Source organism: Capsicum annuum, chromosome 8, assembly GCF_002878395.1.
Source record: "Capsicum annuum cultivar UCD-10X-F1 chromosome 8, UCD10Xv1.1, whole genome shotgun sequence".
NCBI lineage: Eukaryota > Viridiplantae > Streptophyta > Magnoliopsida > Solanales > Solanaceae > Capsicum > Capsicum annuum.
The window spans coordinates 117,387,852-117,401,693 of NC_061118.1; positions in this window are offsets into that span (position 1 = coordinate 117,387,852).

Below are 13,842 nucleotides of genomic sequence, written 5' to 3' on the forward strand. Positions count from 1 at the left end.
TAATTACCAATCGATTGTATATAAGTTTTGAAGCTTTTATTATCAAGAAAAGGGTATCGAGCCAAAACTTTAGATAAATAGCATTTGATGCCAATCTTGGCGGCTTTATTATCTTTAAAATGTTGTTTTTACGCTAAGATGACCCTTGACTCAGGTCTCAAGGCTTACAATCTTGTTTTTGTCTATTTTGTAGATTTTGGTTAAACACCATTTGACTGTAGGACTCATTTTTTATGGAAAACCTCATGTTGAAATTTTAGTGGCACCATTGAGTTTGGAATACAAAATTTTGTAGGTTAGCATAGACTATTTTAATTGAAATAAATTTAGAGGATTTGATGGGATTTGGCACTTGGCCCAAACTGTTATTGCTAGTGCATTGGTGCAAGGCAAAAATGGCCTTTTCTATCACAAGGCCTTAGCGTTATTTGTAAGGGATAAGTATTTTGTTCATAGCATGTGCGCCTTCACATTCACTAAGAGTCAACTATTGATCTATCTAGTCTTTCTCTTTCACTATCACGATGAACCCGAGACGTATTTATGAAGGCTAGTCTGAATCTAGGGTGGCATTTATGACTTGGGTCATGTGATATCAATGGGACTCCTTGGTGTATTTAATGTCTTCGTCCCTAATTTTTAGCCATATTTCTTAAGCTGAATCACCATAAAACACTAGGGAGCTTGGAAAATTAATTAATTATTGGGTGTTAGGAGTGAGTTGGAGTCTTTATTGCAATCATTTTCCTATTATTTACTATATTAGTTTTAGCTAATTTTCAATTTTTATTCTTTGGTGATCTTTATATCCCCAATTATTGTTGGGGCCGATTTGAGGCTTATTTGTTCCCAAATTCCATCTATCTTTTAGGGTAAATAATCCAAACACTTAGAGGTGCAGGTTGACAATTTAAAATTCATCATTCCATATGTGGGCATCATGTGGAATTCTAAGTTTGACTTTTGACCCAAAGCATTTACATGTAATATAGGTATAATTATTCTTATCATAATATGTAGATTGTTGTTTTAATATGTGGTAGAATTTGGAGGCCTCTATGGAGGGAAAAACTCTAAAGTAGTGGACTTTACAAGCTTTTGGAGGAATCTAAGTAGTCTACGATTACTTTCCTTATAGATTGAACTTTATCAGGATATTAGTGTAGTATTATGCTAGAAAAGGATGGGTATTTATTAATCAATCATTAATTTACTGTTTATCGATTAAGTAAGATGATTATGGGCCTTTTGAGGTAGTATAGGATTTCTTCATATTGGTCGTGTCAATACCTTAGGGCTAGTTTGGACGTACTTAGTACTTCGGGATGGATTTTAAAGCATTAGAATATATATGAGTATGAACTTGCATTAGTATGAGATTTTTGGACTAGTAGTAGGCCCCGTCAATCCTTTCTTTAGGTCATTTACCAAAATTAGATCCTTGTAGACCTAAGGGGTCTTTATTGATCACCTTAGACTAAATCTTGCGCCTTAGGATGACTTCTTTAATTTAATGTGTTTTAGTTAGATATGATACCCCAAGTAGGATAGTATTTTAATTGTAAAACCTTTTTCTTAGACATTATTAAGTTAAACCTACATTTTTTATACATTTGATCAATTAATTGGGAGTTAGTACTAAATGTATTTAAGAGAGCTATAATCTTGGATTGTCACTTCTTTTGACTTACTCTTTAGTTACTATTTAAGTTCAAAAATTAAAATTTACTCATGGCATATTTGTTGTTATGATACTGTTCTTTAGTTTTGATTCATGTACAAAGTTCATGATTATACGTGTTACCATACTATAATGGTACTACTCTCCAGTTTTGGTTCATGTACAATGTTTATGGTTCGAAGGGAATTCCATGTATATTATCACTCATTGGCATACTTTAACCTTATTATTGCTGGTGTTCCTCCTTGTTTGTACCCACTAAGGGATTATGGGGTTTCGTTGGGTTATTCCTCCCTTGTAATTGTAGGATTATGGGAAAGAGGGTAGTTAGGTTGTAGTTAGATTGTAATTACTTTTAGTTACTTATCCTGCATGCATATTTATCTCTTTTACTCGATTTGGAGTACTATTTGAGGTTTAGACCTTTATTCCAAACTTTAGTGTCCATTCTCATATGTTATTATGCTTTATTGTAATTTAGTTTGATCAGCCTATGATACCTATTGAATGCTTGTTATATTTTGGACTCATAATGCACTTTTGTACCTTTTTGTAATACAGATCTGAGTATGAGTTCTCGCTACTGGCATTACTTTAAGTATTACTATTGCTTCAAAGATAGGGTGAGCTTTAAGAACCAGAGTTGGTTATTTCTCCTTCTACTACTTTTTGATAGTCTTTTGCTTATTTTGAGACTACTTGTATATTTGTTGTTGGCTAGTACTCATATATTTTTTATGTTGTGGTTCATGTATAGACCTTACGAGTTCCCAGGATAATCTTTACTACTTTTACCATATTCCTTTATTGTTCCATTTGATCTTATTTATTTATTTATTTAACACAGTTTTGTACTCTAATTTTGAATCTATATCATGTTTATCTTATCATCTGCCGATTAGCCCTTTACTTATTATTTTTGTCTATGGCTTAGATTACATATTGGTGGGTTATAGTAGGTGCCATCATGACTTGAGATATTGGGTCATAATGACTTTTACAAGAATCTCTGTAACCAGAGTTTTACTATCCTATTTTACGTGCTGTAACATCTTTCTAGACTTTTCACCTATCACTTAATCAATTCAAATCCACCAATCAAAACACTAATAACTAATACATTTTCTAGGGACACACAAAAATCAAAATCTTCATAAGACTAAGCTAGCACCAAATTTCACATACTTTATCCATGGAGAGGTTAAGTTGACATTTTACTCTCTAATTCACCATGACAATGTTTTGGGTCGTTACACCCACATGTATAGAAAAACTCCATTATTTTGTCTAACATAGAGGTAAAATGCAACACATATGTTGATTATCTATTCAATAATGAAAAAGTACACATATAAAGTAGATATATAATTTTCTTAAAGAAAATAAGTTCAAATTATTGATTACATACTATTGTTTTGCGCTATGTTGTTATATAACATAGATTCTGACGCACAATTTCTCAATATTCCCTAGACAACTTAGAAATTCCCCAAAGCAGTATTAGTGAGTCCTTATCCATTGAGGACGTGTCATATTATTCAAGTTATTTTAGTATTTCCTTATGTTTAGTTTAGTTGGAGTTCATTGGGGGTTTGTACCATCAACTCTGTATGTTTAGAGTTTTTCAGATAAATAGTCTAGTTTTTTCCAGTATTTATCAGATACTACAGACATCTCATTTTATATAATTCAATATTCAGATTGATGGAACCTTATAGGTTTATCTTCTGCACATATGATATTATTATCATTTTATTCAGTGCTCTTATCTGGTACCTGAACATAGGTTAGCTTGGGGTCAATTATGTCCTTAAGCACTATTATTGCGACCAGAGGGTAGCCTCAAGTCATGAAAAACCTTGGTATTAGAGCCTATGGTTTTAAAGTGTCCTAGGGTATTTGAAAGCCGCATTGAGTAGAGTTTTATGTGTAGGTGTGAAGAGCACCACACTAATGGATAAGAGGCTACGTGATTTTTTTAGAAAACATTCCCTTCTTTCTATAGTCATGCCATGCGAAAGAGAATGATCTCTCTTGAATTCCTCTTTCTATCTCATTATTTTTTTCATTTACAGACAATTCCTCCTAGAAGAAAAAATAAAAGAAGGAACGGGGATAAGCCTGCACCATCATATTTTTAGCAAGATCCTCTAAATGGCCCTATTTATCATACTGAGTTTAGAGCTTCTTTCATAGACTTAGCCTATTTTATTGTGTCACAAAATAAATAACAGGCAGTTTCCCTAGCAAATATAGCTGCTGTTAGGATTTAGGATTTCACTCAAATGAATCCCCCTTAGTTTTCTGGGTCTAAGTCTAAGAAAGATCCATAGGAATTTCTTGATATGGTACAAAAAGTGACAGACATCATGGATGTCACTTCGAATGAGAGTGTAGACTTGGCTGCATATCAGTTATAGGGAGAAGATCAAACCTGTTTTAAGTAGTCAAAGAAAGATATGGTGTGGAAGCAGAGCCTATAGAGTGGGAGGAGTTTGCCATGAAATTCCTAGATATGTTCTTCCCATTTAAATTAAGTGAAGTTAGGCTTCAAGAGTTCATAAACTTGAAGTAGGGAAGTATAAGCGTAAAGGAGTACTCACTCAAGTTTACTTAGTTGGCAAGGTATGCTCCTACAATGGTAGCTGATAATAGGTCCAAAATGAGTAAGTTCATATCTAGTATATTTGATAGTTTGGTTAAAAAGTGTAGGATAGCCATGTTGATTAAGAAGGTGGACCTGTCTTGATGTATGGTTCATGCTCAGCAAATTGAGGAGGAGAGTCTTAATGAGAAAGAAATAGAGAATGAGAGGGCCAAAATAGGTAGTTTCAACTTTCCTAGCCAAGGTCCGAAGGAGGTAACCATTATCACTTCTGACATAATTTTCAGCCTAAGCTCCATCTTCAGCTAGTGTTGTAGTGCCTAAGTTCATGTAGGATAGTCGGGATAGAGAATAAGGCTCTATGTCGTAGGGTAGTATGAATAGTAGTTGGACCAATCTGCTCTGCTAGAAACATGTTAAGAATCATTAAGATAAATTGAAGAGCAAGCAGTGATATATGTTTCAGATATAGCAAACTAGACCATAGGATCAGGGATTACCCGAGGGCTGGACAGCAGGGAAAAAATGTTCGTCAGCAGCGCCAGTCTAATTTTCATTCAGCTCTAGTGGGCTGCATGACTCAATAGAGTGCCACTTCAAGTGCAGCCAGTGGTCAGCATAAAAATAGATTGTATGCTCTCTAAACTCTACATGTTAAGGAAAGTTCTCTGGATGTGGTTACGAGTACATTACAAGTGTTCCATTTTTAAGTTTATGCATTGCTAGGCTTAGGAGCTTCACTTTCCTTTGTGACTTCTTATATAGACATAGACTTTGATATCATTTCCAAAATGTTAGTAGAGTCTTTTTTAGTGTCTACCCAAGGGGTACGTCCATTGTAGCTAGACGGGTATATAGAAATTGCCCTTTCACAGTATCTCAGAAAGTTACTTTAGTTGATCTTGTGAAGTTAGAGATGACTGATTTTGACGTTATTCTTAGCATGAATTGGCTCCACTCATGTTATGCCTCAGTCGATTGCAGATATAGAATTGTCCAGTTTCAGTTACCTAATAAGCTAGTTATCGAATGATAAGGTATACTCAAATTCTTAGGGGTCAGTTTGTTTCCTATCTTAAGGTAAGAAAGATGATATCTAAGGGGAGTGTCATCTTGTTCAAGTCAAGGACTAAACTATTGAGACTCTGAGTCTTGAGACAGTTTTAATAGTAAGGGAATTTCCAGAGGTATTTCTCAAATATCTTCCCAAAATTTCTCTCGAAAGGTAAATTAACTTTGGAATAGATATCTTTCTAGGTACCCAGCCTATATCTATTATACCTTACAGAATTGCTTTAGCGTAACTCAAAGAATTGAAGAAATAGTTGAAGGATCTCTTAGATAAAGGTTTCATCAGGCCTAGCATTTCCCTATGGGGTGCTCCTATCCTATTCGTGCACAAGAAAGATAGTTCACTCAGAATGTGAATTGACTACCATAAATTTAATAAATTCACTATCAAGAATAAATACCCTCTTCCCAGAATGATGACTTATTTGACCCACTTTAGGGTGTAAGTTATTTCTCTAAGATAGACCTCAAATCTGGCAAACATCAGCTTAGAGTCAAAGAAGGTGACATTCTAAAGACAACCTGTAAAACTCGGTATGGACACTTTGAATTCCTAGTTATGTCTTTTGGACTAAAAAACGACCCTATAGCTTTCACGGACTTGATGAACAGGGTGCTCAAGTAGTACTTGGACATGTTTGTCATAGTCTTCATAGCTGACACCCTTGCCTATTCCCGTAGTGAGAATGATCATGCACACCATCTGAAGATTGTATTGCATACAATTATAGATCATCTGTTATTCGTTAAGTTAAGTAATTGCAAATTTTAGTTGAGATCAGTAGCTTTCCTTTGTCATATTATTTATGGTGATGGCATTCATGTTGATCTTCAAAAGACTAAAGCGATGAGAAACTGGCTTAGATTCACCTGTCCTTCAAATATCAGGAGTTTCTTGGTTTTTTCTAGCTACTACAGAAGGTTTGTTGATGGGTTTTCTTCTTTTACTTCCCCCATATTGAGGCTAACCCAGAAAAAGGTTAAATTCTAATAGTCAGATTCCCACAATAAGAGTTTTTAGGAGTTGATGACTCAACTCACTTTCGCCCCAATCTTAACTCTGCCAGATAATGCAAATGGGTTTGTAGTTTATTGTGATTCTTCTAGAGTTGGTCTGGGTTGTGTATTGTTGCAGAGTGGTAAGGTCATAGACTACGCCGCTAGACAGCTTTAGCCCCATAAAAAGAATTATCTGACCCATGATCCTGAGTTGGCAGTAGTGGTTTTTTCCTTAAAAATTTGGAGGCACTATATTTATGGGGTTTATGTTGATGTGTTAACAGGCCAAAAAAGTTTACAATATGTATTAATATAGAAAGATCTGAATCTTCCCCAGAGAAAATGGCTTAAATTGTTGAATGACTATGATATGAGTACGTTGTACCATTTGAGCAAGGCCAATGTGGTGGGGGATGCCCTTAGTAGATTATTAATGGGTAGTGTTTCTCCTATTGATGATGATAAGGAGTTAGTCCATGAGGTGTATCAGTTTACAAAGTTAAGAGTTCGGTTAGTTGACTCGGACGAAGGTAGTACATAGGTTCAGAATGGCTCAGAATCATCATTAATTGCCAAAGTAAAAGAAAAGTAGGATAGGGATTCTAGTTTGGTTAAGTTAAAGGAGGCGGTTAGAGATCAAAAGGTGGAGGTTTTCTCCTAAGAGGGATATAGTGTGCTTCATTTTCAGGACAGGTTATGTGTTTCGTATGTTGAAGGTTTGAGACAACTGATATTAGCAGATGTTCAGGGTGCGCGATATTCTATTCACCCTGGAGCAACTAAGATGTACTGTGACTTAAGGGAAATCTATTGGTGGCATTGTATAAAGAAAAATACTATAGAGTTTGTGGCTTTGAGTTGGAACTGCCAGCAGGTTAAGATTGAGCACTAAAGGCCTACTGATACACTTTAGGAGATTAGCATCCCCATTTGGAAGTAGGAGGTGGTGAATATGGATTTTGTGATAGGATTGCTTCATACGCTTCATAGACATGATTCTATTTGGGTTATTATTGATAGAATGAACAAGTCATCCCATTTCCTGCTAGTTTATACTTTGTACTTAACTAAATACTATGCCAGGATTTATCTTATGGTGTTAGTGAAATTTTATAGGGTTCCATTGCCTATCATTGCAGATAGAGGTACTCAGTTTACCACCACATTTATAAGGATTTCAAAAAAGGTCTTTGCACCCAAGTTTATCTCATTACGACACTCCATCCTAGAAGACCATTCAGGTCTTGAAGGATATATGGAGGGCATATGTTATTGACTTAAATTGTAGTTAGGATGATCACTTACATTTGATTGAGCTTTCCTATAATAATAGTTATCACTCCAGTATTTAGATGGCTCTATTTAATCTCTCTATGGGAGAAGATCTAGATCTCCTATTGGTTTGTTTGAAGTAGGTGAGGTTTATTTGATAGGGTCAAATTCAGTGATTGAGGCGATGGAAAAAGTTTTGTTAATTCGAAAGAGGCTAAAGACAACCCAAATATGGTTGGGTGTTGATGATCATGTTGTTGATATTGGGTGATTCCCAAAATGGAATCGTTATATATTTTTATGAATTCATGATATCATAGGAGTTGGAAACAAGTAAGTTTGGTTGTTCATGATGTATAATTTGGTGATTTCACCTATGCTTAAGATGTGCATGTAAGGTGTTTGATAAAATGCCTAAAGAACTAGAAACCATGCAATATAGCTAAATTGTTACTAAGTGAAGGATTCATGATATGCCCTTATGTTCCAATGACTTCTATGTTGATAATGTGCCGTTTAAATGTTATTGGAATACTCATGAACTATCTTATGAGATTATGCTATGCTTACTTTCAAATCCTACTTATGAACAAGATATATGATAACCATGGAATCCATATGAACTTCTATGCTATTAGTATGTGTTGCCAATATGATTATGCAATGAACATGATATTAATATTGTGCAAGTACTTCCACGTGATATGAAATCCTTTCCATGTAATACATTGTTGATAACCATGCTTAGTATGAGATCCCTACTTATGATATTATAAATTATAGACTCTACTCTTATGATCAAGTCATTCATGTGTGTCAGTTTCCTTTCATCGAGTCCTGGGGGTACATGTACCTGAAAACTATAGCAGTGTGCCCAGATGCATGTAATGTTTCATGATATCCGAACTCAAGCTATGATTCCATAGACTTCAGTCAGTCATGTGACTCAAGAAAACCTCATGATCTTAGTTAGTTGTCAGATATCTGTAACATTCCTCCAGTCAACGGAATCCAATAAGATTAAGTCATGCACAATCAGTTATTCATGTCCAGTCCCTCAAGATAGGAGTAGAGGTTAGCATCGAGTGAACCCAACGATGGGAACTCACCCGCCAGTTCAGGGTGTGATTCTTAGTAGCAATCCCTGTGTTCCAGAACTACATAGCTAGCATAGGTTGAGACATTGTAACCCATCAGATTAGGGTTGATGAGGTGGCTTAACCCATCAGTTTAGGGTTCACACCGTTCTTATCGAGTACCCACCAGATAAGGGTCACTCACAGGTTGTCCTTACCCGTGGCATGATATTAACACCCTTCCAGTTGGGGAAGAGATTGGATCCCATCTTAGCTATAATGGGATACATGGGGTATGTTGGTTAAACACTACTTCCCACAGTTTCAGTATCAGTCTTAGTAAAAGAACTCAGGGCGTTTTTCAGATTTTAGTATATACAGGACTGTCAGATACAGTCATCCATGTTATCACTTTCAGTATAAGTCATCACAGTTATCTATAAACCATGTATCAGCTTACAGGTCATGCTATCACGTATTCATGGTCCCAGTTTCTATATATGTGTCTTTGTACTCCCATGTTCATATTAGTCAGTCAGTGTTGTTCATGTATGAAACCCTTTATGTTCAGCCAACCTTTCTCGTATACTCAGTACTCCAATTGTACTGACGCATTTATGCTATGGAGCTTTCTTTTCCTGTTACACCATAGGTTCCGAGACACGAGCTCTAGCCAAACCGTAGCGGTAGCATTCCCGTCACAGAGACACAGTGAGTCCTCGTTGATTCGATGACAATATGATTTGATATATTTATTTATTTCTTTAGTTCAGTTTTGTAGAGTTAGTTGGAGATATGTTCCATCAACTCCTTATTCAGATAGTTTAGAGGCTTTCATATATATGTTCAGATTTACGTTCAGATTGAGTTATTTTGGATATTTTCACCTACATGGTTTTATTCAGTTGAACCTTATGGCCTTACAGTTCTATGTATTCTGCATTATTATATCAGTCATGGGTTATCTTGTGGTCCCTCGGGGTCATAAGCACCGTGTAGCATTCTGGTTCAGCAAATTGGGGTGTTACAGAAGGAATTCCAATTGAGATCCTTGACCATCAAGAATAAAGAGATTCATTTGGTGAAAGTTCTATGGTGGAATCAATTTGTTCAGGGAGCTACTTGGGAAGTAGAAGCAAATATGCGAGCTAACTACCCTCATCTTTTCTTCTAAAATATAGATTCAGCTTGCGGTAATGATTCTCCTTCAGCATTGTAACCATTCTAATGTTAATGCAGGTATTCATGAAATCATTTAAATCCATGTATTATGACAAAGACTCAGTTGTCTAAGAATTTTTCAGTCCATGAGTATTCAACTTACAATCTAAGTTTCCTTAATATATCAACTTAACCAATCTCATTCATGGATGAATGTTTCCAAGGGTAAGATATTGTAATACCCGATATTTTTAAGTCTTTTGAGAACTTATGACTCATTCTTCAAGTCGTAAAGACTTCTTATAAGTCAAAAATTGTGAGCCATACATAAGTCAGTATAGGGTGATGTGAGTTCTATTCAAGTTACAAGTCGACCCTAGAATTCATCAATGTATGGTATAGGTCATATGAAGTGAAGTCCTAAGATTAATAGTATGGATTCTCTTAGAATATATCCAACTTACGAGAGGATGATACTAATCGTATGATGTTTTGACGAGTCGTAAGGTAGGACTTGTATGTTGACAAGTGTGCGAACATATTTTTGTGGCCAATCTTACGAGTAGCATTCCTACTCGTACCATCACTATACGAGTCGAATGCTTGACTTGTATAGACTGACAACAAATTTCTTTAATTAAAGTTAACGGACCTTTTGATCTTTTCCCTCTTATAACCCCTAACCCACAACGCAAAAACTTAAAAAAGGAATTATTTCTTCCCCATCCTTAATAACTTAACATGTTATTGTCTCTCCCACTCTCAATAACAATAAGGTTAGGTTTTCTTCTTCAAAGTCATTTCTCAAGTCAAAAATTTCAAGTCCTTTCCTCAAGTCGTGAAATTCAAGGTATGTGGGGTATTCAACAATGGGTTCCTTCCACCCATTGAGTCCTAAAATTCCATTTTTATTCAAGTATGGATTTTTAATATTCTTTGATGAAATTATCCATGTAAATTATGAATTTAATCCATGTCTTATTAGAAATTTGAATTCAAGCCTTATACAAACATGTTTTTTGATGTAAATTTTGTTACTTCATGCTTTAAATTTAAATTACCCATGTCATATTCATGTGATTTCATGAAAAATCATCAAGCTACGTATCAAACCATGTAAATAAGTTGTCCTCTCATGTTTAACACATTCATATGCTTAAATTCATGTTTCTCACTTTTTTATTAAAATGTCTTATCCTTTGGAACATTGATATATGATTTCATACCACTATTTTAAATGTTTTTATTGTATTTTTGTGATTATTCAGTGCTAGCGGGTTATGAACACCCGATACCTATGTGTTTTACACGATTTTATTTCCAAGTAATAATTCAGTCAGATCAAGATTTTATTATCACATTTAGATTACCAATGTTCATGCTTAGGACTTATCAGTATATTACCATATCATGTTAAATAAATAATAATACAGTATCATTTAGTTGGGAGTAATACTTATAATTGAGTGAACACCGGGATGGTGGCTCCCCCATTAGTTAAGCATGAGTAGTTAGTAGTAATCCCTATGTTCAAGACCTATGGCACCACCATAGACTATGAGGGGTCCCCCATCAGTTAGTCATGACACCTTCGTCCTTTGAGACATCAGCCTTATGGATCCATATCGTTAGTCATGTGTTGGTAACCTTGGTCAGGCAATGGCACCCTTCCAACCGTGGTTACAAGTTAGACCTCGATAACTCATATTGGGGTACTCCCACAGTCTCAGTGTAGTATTCAGAATAGGTCAGTTCAAGTTTACATGACGAAGCACACTAATACCAGTTTCTTAGTTATACTGATTTTAGTTATCCAACTATGCAGATAATAGTGATTTGGCCAATTAGATTATAGATTATTTCAATGCATATTTATGCTTAGTGTAGCATACTCAGTTTTACATGTTCATATATTCATGTTCAGTTGCCATATGTATTTCAGTTAGTCCTTCTCACATGTACCCGTACATTAAAAGTACTAAACACATAATCTTATCTTGTGGTATGTTGTCTTATAACATAGGTTCAGACGCTTAGTTTCGTACTTGTTCTTAGATAGTCGAGTATTTACCCAGTAGTAGTAGTGCTGAGTCCTCTTCCATCGAGAACATGATATATTTTACCGTTATTTTAGTATCAATTTATATTTAGTTAGTCGTAGTTAGTTAGTGGTCTATCATATATACTTCTTATGATTCTTAAAGGCTTTCAGATAGATAGACACTCAGTTGTTTTTTAAGTTTACTGAGTTTTTTTAGACAGATAGTCTATTTCCAATATTTATCATATACTACTGTAATGTAGTTTTATATATATTACAATACTTCAATTAATAGTATTTCATCCACTTAATTTCCAGACATATGATTTTATTATCTTTACTCAGTGTTCACAGTAGGTACCAGATCATGGGTAGCTTGGGACATTTGTGACCTTAAGCACCATGTTACGACTAGAGGGTAGTCTCGGGTCATGAAAAAATAGGTATTAGAGCCTAATGTCTTAGAGTGTGCTTGGGCGTCTGAAAGTCGCATTGTGTAGAGTATTGTAAATAGGTGTGAAGTACACCACACTTATGGACAAGTGTCTACATGACATTTTTAGGATTGTTTCTCTTCTTTCAGTGTTCATGTCACGCGAAAGAGCATGAGTTCTATTCAATATATTTTTCTAACTCATTCTTCATACCATTTATAAAAAATGATTCACAAGAGAAATAAGGAAGAAGGAACGGGGTTCAGCCTGCACCACCACCTATATATGAAGATCCCCTAAATAATCATGTCTCTCACATTGAATTTAGGGTTGCTTTTATGGCCTTCACCCATTCTATAGATACTCAAAATAATCATTAGACTGTTACCCCATCCGATCCAGTGGTGAATACAATTGCAGCTAGATTTCAGGATTTCAGTTGGATGATTGGATCTTTATTTTCTAGATCCAATTCTACGGAGAATCCGTAGGAGTTTTTGGATGTTCTGAAGAAGGTGACTGACTACATGGGTATGACTTTGAGTAAGAGTGTAGAATTATCTTCCTACCAATTAGTAGGTGTAGCTCACACATATTTCAAGTATTGGATGGAGGATAGAGGTATTGAGATAGTGCAAATGGAGTGGGAGGATTTTGCCACAACTTTCTTAGAAAGGTTCTTCCCACTAGAGTTGACAGAAGCCATGGTTCAGGAGTTCATAAATTTAACATAGGGTCGCATGAGTGTGAAAGATTTCTCACTCAAGTTCACTCAGTTGGCAAGGTATACTAATACTATAGTGGCTGACACTTGGTTTATAATGAGTAAGACTGTATCTTATATGTCTAACTATATAGTCAAGGAGTGTAGGACCGCAATATTGATAAAAGATGTACCTTTATAGACTTATGGGTCATGCCTAGCAAAGTTGAGAGGAAAAGCATATGGAAAGGGAAAAACAGAATAAGAGGGCAAAGATACGTAGTTTTAAATTTCCTCAACCAAGGTTAGAAGGCGGTAACCATTCCTAGTTCTGCCTAAAAATTTTTGTCCACAGCTCCATCTTCAGCTAGTGCACTAGTGCCTAAGCTCAAGCAGGACATTGGGATTAAGTACTAGGCTCTAAGTTCTTGGGTCGTGTGAACACTAGTCGTGCCAATATACTCTGGAAGAAGTGTAATAAGAATTATTAGGGTGAGTCTAGGGAAGGAAGTTATGTGTGTTTTAGATGTTGCAAATAAGGCCATTAGGGAAGGGATTGCCCTGTGGGCATATGGAAGGGTATAAATGATTTCCAGCAAGGCCAGACTAATTCTTTAGCAGCACCGGCATGTCTCCAACTCAGAAGGATTTCACTTCTAGTGCCACCATTAGGTAGTGCCAGAATAGACTGTATGCTCTCTATACTCATTATGAGCAAGCGAGTTCTCCTGATGTGGTTATGGGTACGTTTGAAGTTATTCATTTGCATGTTTATGCAATGTTGTACCCCAAAGCTTCA